The sequence below is a fragment of the Dermochelys coriacea genome, chromosome 5 (assembly GCF_009764565.3).
Source record: "Dermochelys coriacea isolate rDerCor1 chromosome 5, rDerCor1.pri.v4, whole genome shotgun sequence".
NCBI classification, from domain to species: Eukaryota; Metazoa; Chordata; order Testudines; family Dermochelyidae; genus Dermochelys; species Dermochelys coriacea.
Window position 1 is genome coordinate 128564405 of NC_050072.1, and position 8045 is coordinate 128572449.

General features: G+C 46.7%; 1 long non-coding RNA gene across 2 annotated transcripts; it reads left to right on the forward strand.

Annotated features, from left to right (window-relative positions):
• Window positions 1–4739: 4739 nt before the first annotated feature.
• Window positions 4740–7665, forward strand: LOC122460439. 2 transcript variants are annotated; one of them, XR_006281745.1, is made up of 4 exons: window positions 4740–4911; window positions 5450–5568; window positions 6460–6618; window positions 6801–7665. It is a non-coding gene; the product is annotated as an uncharacterized LOC122460439 (long non-coding RNA). The 2 variants fall into 2 exon arrangements; XR_006281744.1 differs by lacking the exon at window positions 6460–6618.
• The last annotated feature ends 380 nt before the right edge of the window (window positions 7666–8045 follow it).

Genomic DNA, 8045 nt, shown 5'->3' on the forward strand with positions numbered 1-8045 from the left:
CCTCAATTGGTTAATAAGCTAGAGGGTCTACTGTACATATGGGTATTTATAGATCAATAGATTAGCTAGATATAAAAAAGTGTGTTTGTATGTGAAATCTTTGAGTCTGATCTTCCACAGCCTAGTGCCATGTGGGACCAATGTCACTGGCACAAAATGAGTGGAAAGTTAGGGTAAAATTCTGTGGGTCTGATTCTCCAATCAGATAAACCAGGACTAACTCCATAGAAGTCAAGAAAGACATTGGTTTTACACCAGCATATAACTGAGAAAAGGATCAAGCCCTTGGATTTGCACCTTCCATTTCACGCTGATTTTGCACTAACTTTGTGTCCGTGTAAGTGACTGCACAAGCTGCAAGGCAGTGGCCAACCAGGCTTCTTGGTCTCCAGATGCCCTGCTGAACTAGAGCTTGATTCTGCAAGTCTGAAGTTAATGGCTCAGATCCTCAGCTATTATACCTGGGCCTAGTGCTCTCAACATTCAAGGGGTTATGTCAGCTGAGGATGTGTTGCCCAACAAGAATAGAATCAGACACTTACGGGGTGTGCAAAGAGCCCACTGGACTTAACTGGTTGGCTGAATTTTGTTTCTCTATTAAACAAATCAAAGAAGCACAGCATTCTGACATCACATTTTTATATATTCCATGCATGGTGTGTAAGCCCTTTCTTTACATGAATCACTACTTTTTCAGGCCCTGATTCAGCAAATCTTCCCTACTCAGCCAAGAACTCAGGCACTTGTTTAAGTGCTTTGTTGAATTGGGGTGGATTTAACCACATGCTTTGGTCCTTTGCAGAATTGGGATCTAAGAAGGCCAGTTTCAAAATGGCAAACGAGATGATTCTAGGATTCTGTATGTTGAATTATTCATTAGTACAATTATTAACTTTCCATCCGAGATCTTGTGTACATAACATGAAATTCGGACAGTCCTCTTTGCCAGCATCATGCTAAAGCAACTTAATCTCCTTGGTAATGAAAGTTCTATCATGAACGATTTGCACCAATTCATTTTGTGCCCAGTGAAATGTAAAAAATAAAGATTATGGTGAACATCATGGGCTTGATCATTAAAATCAATGAGTATCTTTCCACTGCCATGTTGGACTTTGGATCATTGTCAATAGATGGGAGGAATGACAGTTTATTTGATTCCTTTAAACCATCTGGTAGTTAGCTAGCTTTTCATCTAAGCATCCCTTCTGCATCCTCTTTGCCAAGGGACTTGAACTGTGCTGGAAGGCTGCAGGTAGTGCTGGTCAGAAAATGGAATTTCCATTCCGCAGGAAATTCCCATTTGTTGAAATTTGTTTTCTTTTGAAATTGGAATGAAAACTCAAAAATCTGAAATTTTCTGTGAAACAGAAATCTTCCCCCAAATTTTGATATGAGACTATTTAAACATTGTTTTGAGAATGTCAGAACATAATCTAATACACAATATGAGATATGAGCATATAGAGTAAAATGCTAATTTAAATATAATATAAAAGTCAAAACAATATGGTAAAGTCAAGGCAAAACACACTTACTTTTCCAAGATGATAGAAATGAAAGGAGAGACAAAATCCCCCATTTTGACTTTCTCTCATAGAAAATTTCAGTGGAAATTGACATTCCTGCAAAATATTTCCATTGATATGAAACTGCATTTGCTGATGGAAAACTGTTCCATTAACATTTTTTCAACCAGTTCCAGCTGGAGCCATCTTTGGCCGGGTAGCACTGAGTACACTAAAGAGAGGTTCCAAATCTTTTCTCTGCCCAGGCTAGTGTTTAAGGGGGGTCACTGGACAGCGCAACTATAAGGATTGAGATGAAATTAAGCAAGGGAAAATGTACACCTCTTTCCTTCTGTTCTGGCCTCTTTGTCCCACTTGGGGAATGCAAGGAGGGGGAATCTGGTCCAAGCTGGCCAGCTGAGAATTTCTGGCATGGGGAGCTCTCAGCTCATATGAAATGACGTAGCTAGGTTTCACACCACCTCCCTCCCATCCCTCAGCCCTGCTTTGGGAGGGAGGAAGGAGTGTGTTGGGGTTGTGGGACCATGGGGCAAAGTATGCCTGCGTTGTGCCAATTCACAGGTCCCATAGGGACCTTTGCCAGTTGGTGTAAACTGAATCAGCCCCATAATTGCTCTACTTTATTCCGAGAGGCTCTAGAATCTTGAATCTGTTGCTGAGGATTTTATGTGGAAGGCACTTGGATACTGCAGCGATGAGTGGCAGTACGAAACTAAGACAGATATCATCAGCAACACGTTAAGAGGGGGAGCCTCTTTCATGAAAGCATCAGGGCAGAGGTGACCTGCAGAGGAAAGGGACTAGTAAACCTACAGGGAAATGATAGATGCAATACTCTTTAGTTATTTTAAGATTTCCATTGCTGTAATTTTGACCCCATTCCCTTTGTGTTTCTCTGAATATAACAGATCCTGGCCCTCAAAGCTTTTCATAACCATATATTTTTAAAAGTTCACCATTTTTCTGGGCAGCTGTAGCCTTTTTTTAGCTTCCTTAAATGTGAATTTTAAGGTCTGGTCAATCAGTAATAAAGAAAATTCAGATTTCAAAGTGTTTCAACCAGCTCTAGTGAATTGGCAGCTGACTAAGAGGAGGAATCTGTATCATGCGCTCAGCTGCATCTCCACAGCCCAGCAGCAGGATATGTAAGAACCACAGCATGGGACCTGCTGTGAGAGAGCCATCAAAGTCACCAGAATTAGAGCAGGAACAATTTTAGGAAGATTTTTGTCACCCCACTCAGGCCCTGAGCCTGCCCCCAGTGAAGTCAGTGGCAGCAGGAGCAGATATATAACAATCCCTGATCTTGCAATCAGAGATGGGTGGGGAGATGCATGCACCCACACCCTGCCCTAGATTGAACTCATGAGCCACTCTTGCAGCAGTGTGGCCCAGTGGATACAGCATTAGGCTAGGACTCAGCAGGTCTGGGTTAAGTCTCTGCCACTGCTCTGCTGGGTGATCTTGGGTTAGTCATTTCCCCGCTCTGTGCCTTTGCTTTCCCATCTGTAAAATGGTTATAGTGTACTGACCTCATTTGTAAATTGCTTTGAGATCTGACGACAAGTGCTGTAGAAGAGCTAAGGATCATAGCTATTCTTTTATTACTTGCTCTGGATTTTCTGGACATGGCATCAAGCATGCTCCCAGGCCCCCTTCAAGTCAATCAGGCTCCCCAGGGGAGACAGGGGCTTGCCTGCACTGATCAGATTCCTGGCGCAGGGACTTAGGCTATGTTGCAGTAAAGCAGTACAGACAAGGTATAAACAGAGCTTCCTGTTGTTTGGGAGGCTGGAGAGATGTAAGTTTGAGGTCTTTAGGCACAGCTTCCATGAAAAAAATCTCAATTCTCATCTTTGCTCAGTGCTTGTATGCTCATATATTGATGACAGCACTTTACACTGTGCTCTTATTATGGAGAAATGTTGCCATTTCTGATTTTACTGCTGATCATTTAATGTGCTATTAAACCACATTGCCTCCAGTTTCACACGTGGGCATTCTGACCACATCCTGTTGTTTCCATGCGGATCAGGGATGTTCTATAGATAGCTGGTCATTTAAAAATATCATTGCCCTGAGTGGATGATGTGACCAGTGGCCCTGCTGCTTTCTGCTTTGCTAAAGCAGAATGCTCTTCCCGTTGTCATTGTGCCAGTTTTTGGAGACCTCCCCATCTGTGTTCTCCAGCCTCCTTCCTATCGGAGAACGGCAAAGCTCTTGTTTCAAAGTCTGCCTGTTCCAAAGATTTGGTGACCTTCAACTGCCTATTTGGAGATGACCTTAGCAACAGATCTATTCCCTGGATGTATTTTTTGTTCTTGATGGCAAAGAAGCAGTCTGTGAGCTCCAACCAAATTCCAGTTGTGTGGCCTCCTGCAGGGTTCTTGCCACTTCCTCTGAAGCATCTGGTACTAGCCAATGTCAGAGACAGACCCTGATCTATCTAGTCCACTACCCTGATTCAGTCTGGTAGTTCCCCTGTTCCTATGACATATGAGAAGGGCAGGATCTAAGGAAGGGCGAGAAGCAAGACTCCAATTGGGGTTATGCTTAAGTGTACCAAGTATACCAAGTATACCAATCTCTCAAAGACCTCTCTGAGCCGCCTGTCATGTTTCCCTGCCCCTCTCCAGTGACATAGGTCAATCAGAGCCGGTAATGCCAAATTCCAAGGTCATAAAATGCCATCTCTGCCAATTGCCTGCAGCAATTTTGCCAGCACAAAGAACAGCACAAAGAGCCATATACTGGTAATTTCTACCTTATTCTATCCAGGTGCCTTATACCCTGCCCATTAGCTTAGCAGCTGAATGTGTTGGTGCTATGAATGCAGACAGCTTGGAAAGGTTCCACCACTTGTTGTTTCCTGGTATGACCCCTGGTGGGAAGAACTGGAGAGTCACATGATATGTTACGGGGAATGGGCGTCTGCCCCACACTGGCTAGTAAGGGGTAAACAAAGTGCTTGGGAGGCTGAGTGAAAAGCAGCCAATCAAGGCCCAGCAGACCCATATAAAAAGAGCCTCAGGGAAGAGCAAAGCAGTAACTGCCTAGAGCTTGAGAGGTTTCAGAGTAGCAGCCGTGTTAGTCTGTATTTGCAAAAAGAAAAGGAGTACTTGTGGCACCTTAGAGACTAACAAATTTATTAGAGCATAAGCTTTCGTGAGCTACAGCTCACTTCATCGGATGCATTTGATGAGCTTGAGGACTGTGCAATCCTGGAGTAGGCTGCAACCCTGTAGCACCTTAGACAAAGCAGTGCAGGCAGAAACCTGGGGAGAAAAGCAGGAGCTCCAGATGGGCTGCCAAGACTGAGGGTGCTGTGGCCAGGGGGAAGTGGGCCAGGGAAATGCAGTGATAGTAGAGGCAAAGGAACACAGTAAGTGACTGCAGTTCAGAGAGTCCTGGGTCTGGGACCTGGAGCAGTGTGTGGGCCTGGATCCCCCCCACTCGCCACTGTAGAAGTGGTAGGACTGTTGACTGCAATCACCACTGGACTAGGAGCTAAACTCCTCCAGAAGGGGGGAACACAGAGAGTGACACAACCACAGGGCTGAGTCATGAAGCGGATACTGCGGTTCCTGCAGCTGCAAGAGGGGCTGCAGGTGGATGGCAGAGATAAAGTGACAGGTGCAAGACCGCAGATGAGGGTGTTGGCCTTGAGCTAACCCCTAGAGCAACCAGAAGGAGGTGCTGGGCTGGTGATGAGTGACATGCACCATTCAGTTACACAAAATATTATTGGACTAGCTCCTGGAGACCCCAAATGAGATCAGGACCCCATTTTGCTGTACAAAGAGGGCTGATTCTAGGGGCAGACTGGTAGGGTGATCATTCAGGGTGCCAACTTCCAGGGGTCCTGGTATTGCTGTTTCACTGCTTTTTTTTCTCCATTCTGTCTTGCTCTGATTGGCCAGCTGTGTTTGGAGGATGGGGTACTTCAAAACTCTTTCTGCCCTGGCTGGCAAAATGGCTAGGCCACTCCTGTGTACAAGCACATACTAAGAGAGAGTGCCCACCCCAGACAGCTTGCAATGTAAGTAGACCAGACAAAGGATTGGGGTGGTTAAGTGGGGCAGACAGAGAAGCGGCTGGGACATGCCAAGTCACACCCAATCAGTGGCAGAGCTTGGAATAAAGCTTTGGTATGTGGAGCCTGTACCCGACCTTGGGCCTCTCACATCACTTAAGTGACAAATTTCTGGGCAGCTCTTAAAACATAAGGCTCTAAACATTTTAGAAAGCATGGGCACCTCTGAGACTAATGGAGCCCAGAGTAATGTCAGAAGGAACTTTTCTTGTCTCCCCCTCCCCTGGCTTACTTTCTGTCCTCTGGGTTGAACGAGTGGATTAACTTGTTCTTTGAGAAGCTTTGCAGAAGTATTCAGAGTGCCTTCTCTCCTTGGTGGTTTGCATGGTATTGGGGAAAGGGGAATATTTTTACCTTTTAAAAAAGATGCATTGGATGAAACACTTTCAAATACAGAAATATAGGGTGTGGAAGAAACATCACATCCAGTAGCAGGAGACACAATAACTACACTTAGTACTTTTCATCCATAGATCTCAAAGTGCTTTACAAAGGAGGTAGGTGTAATTAACCCCCCTTTACAGAAAGGGAAACTGAGGTACAGAGGAACCAACTTATGCAAGGTCACACCGCAACAGAATCAGGAGTAGAACTTGTCCTGCCTCCCTGTAGGAGGGGGCAGGACTCCCTAGACCCTCCCTCCCAGGTCCCACTGTTTGTTCTTTACCTTCTGTACTCCCCCAGTGGCTGCCCCTGGGGCAATTGCACCCTGGGAGAGGGCTGGATTTTCTTCCTCCCTTCCCCTTGTTAGGGAGGAGAATCTGGTTGGAACAGGGGTCAGCCTCTCAGACAGGGCTTTATGGGCTCAGTCTCTCAAAGTTTATTGCCCCTGCATAGGGTTTACCTCCTACCCCTCTTCCTGGGTGTGTTGCTTGGCTGCCAGCTGGGGCATCTCCGGAAGTGCTGTGACTCCCAGCTGTCTCCTCAACCGGCTTGTATGTTAGTAGCAGTCTCTGCATGGAGCAGCCTTCTGCCTGGTCACCAGCCCTGCCTATGGTAAGCTTCCCCTTCTCCTCCAGGTTGAACAAGTCTTGCAGGTGTTCTTCCTTTGCACAGCACAGACCCAGAGGAGCTGGCTAGCCTCCTCCAGACCAGTGTCTCCAGGGCTGTCCCTTCCCACTCCCTGAGCTGGATGCCCTATCCACTGGGCCTCACTGCCTTTGGTTTGTTGGTTTCAGTGAGACCAGAATGAGAGCATCGCAACATCTGCAACAAGAAGAATTCTGGCAGCTGTTCTCGGCTGGTTCCTCCCCATTTTGCTGTGGCTATGATGTTGCTTACACTTCTGTTATCCCTGGATAATAATAAGAAATACCCCAGGAGCCCCAAGCTGGGATCACTGTGCTCCATGCTGTACAAACGTAACGAAAAGATGGTGCCTGCCTCCAAAGATTTTACGATTTAAGGATAAGCGGCAATAAGTGATACAACACAGATCAGGTCCTGGAAGTGTTAAATTGTGTGACTCATGCCTCCTGGTCGTGGAGTTTCAGGTCAGAGGGGACTCTCCCTAGGAGATTTGTCTGACCTCCCTGTAGTGTAGTCAGAGGCCACCACCACCAACCTGCAGCTGCCCATGAAACCCAACAACTGGAATTAGAGCAGGAATCTAGACTATTGTAGGCCATAGTGGCAGAAAGAAACCAGGTTCCACTAAGCAGCTGATAGGATGTTGATGGAAAGCCAGGGCTAAAAGGCCCACATCAAATCTGGAGTGGGGATTTCAAGGAGGAACACAAAGGGGTTGGATTGTTTTTGAAAAATGACCCGCTAGCTGTCCTGCAGCAGGTACTGGGCTTGCATGCCATAAGGTGGCAGGTCTCCCTGAGCTCCCCTGACGGCATGCTGTAGACTCGCCATCCACTGGGGTTTGCTTTGCACCTCATCAGAAAAAGTAAAGGTTATAAAACGCAAAGAGGCCTTGAATCAGGAGCCAGAGGGGCAGATCCCAGTGAGAGGTGCATGTGCACCCGCAAAGCAAAATGCAGAGAGTGTCTGGTTTTCAATTCCGCAGCGGCGCATCTGGATTAACCCCCCCTTTCAGTGGAGTTACTCCAGGTTCACACTGAAATCAGCCCCTGGCCCTGTGTCAGGGCTTGAGGGAGCTTCACCAGCCGAGCCGGGGAGTGTGGAGTCTCAGAAGTGCTGGGGGAAACCTTATGTTGTGTTCCGGCAAAATCCGGACTCCCCAGCGCCTCTGACCTTGACTGGGGCTCTGAGAGTCTAGTGTCCCCCTCCTCCCCCGTCCTGCCCCAACAGGGTCCATGGCTCTGCTGACTGTATTAAGGGAGACTATGCTAGGCTGGGGAAGATGCTTAAGGAAATTGAGGCTCAGGTGATCTTTAATGGGATCCTGCCTGTTCCTAGAGAAGGGCAACAAAGGTGTGACAAGATTATGACTGTCAACAGATGGCTTAGGCAGT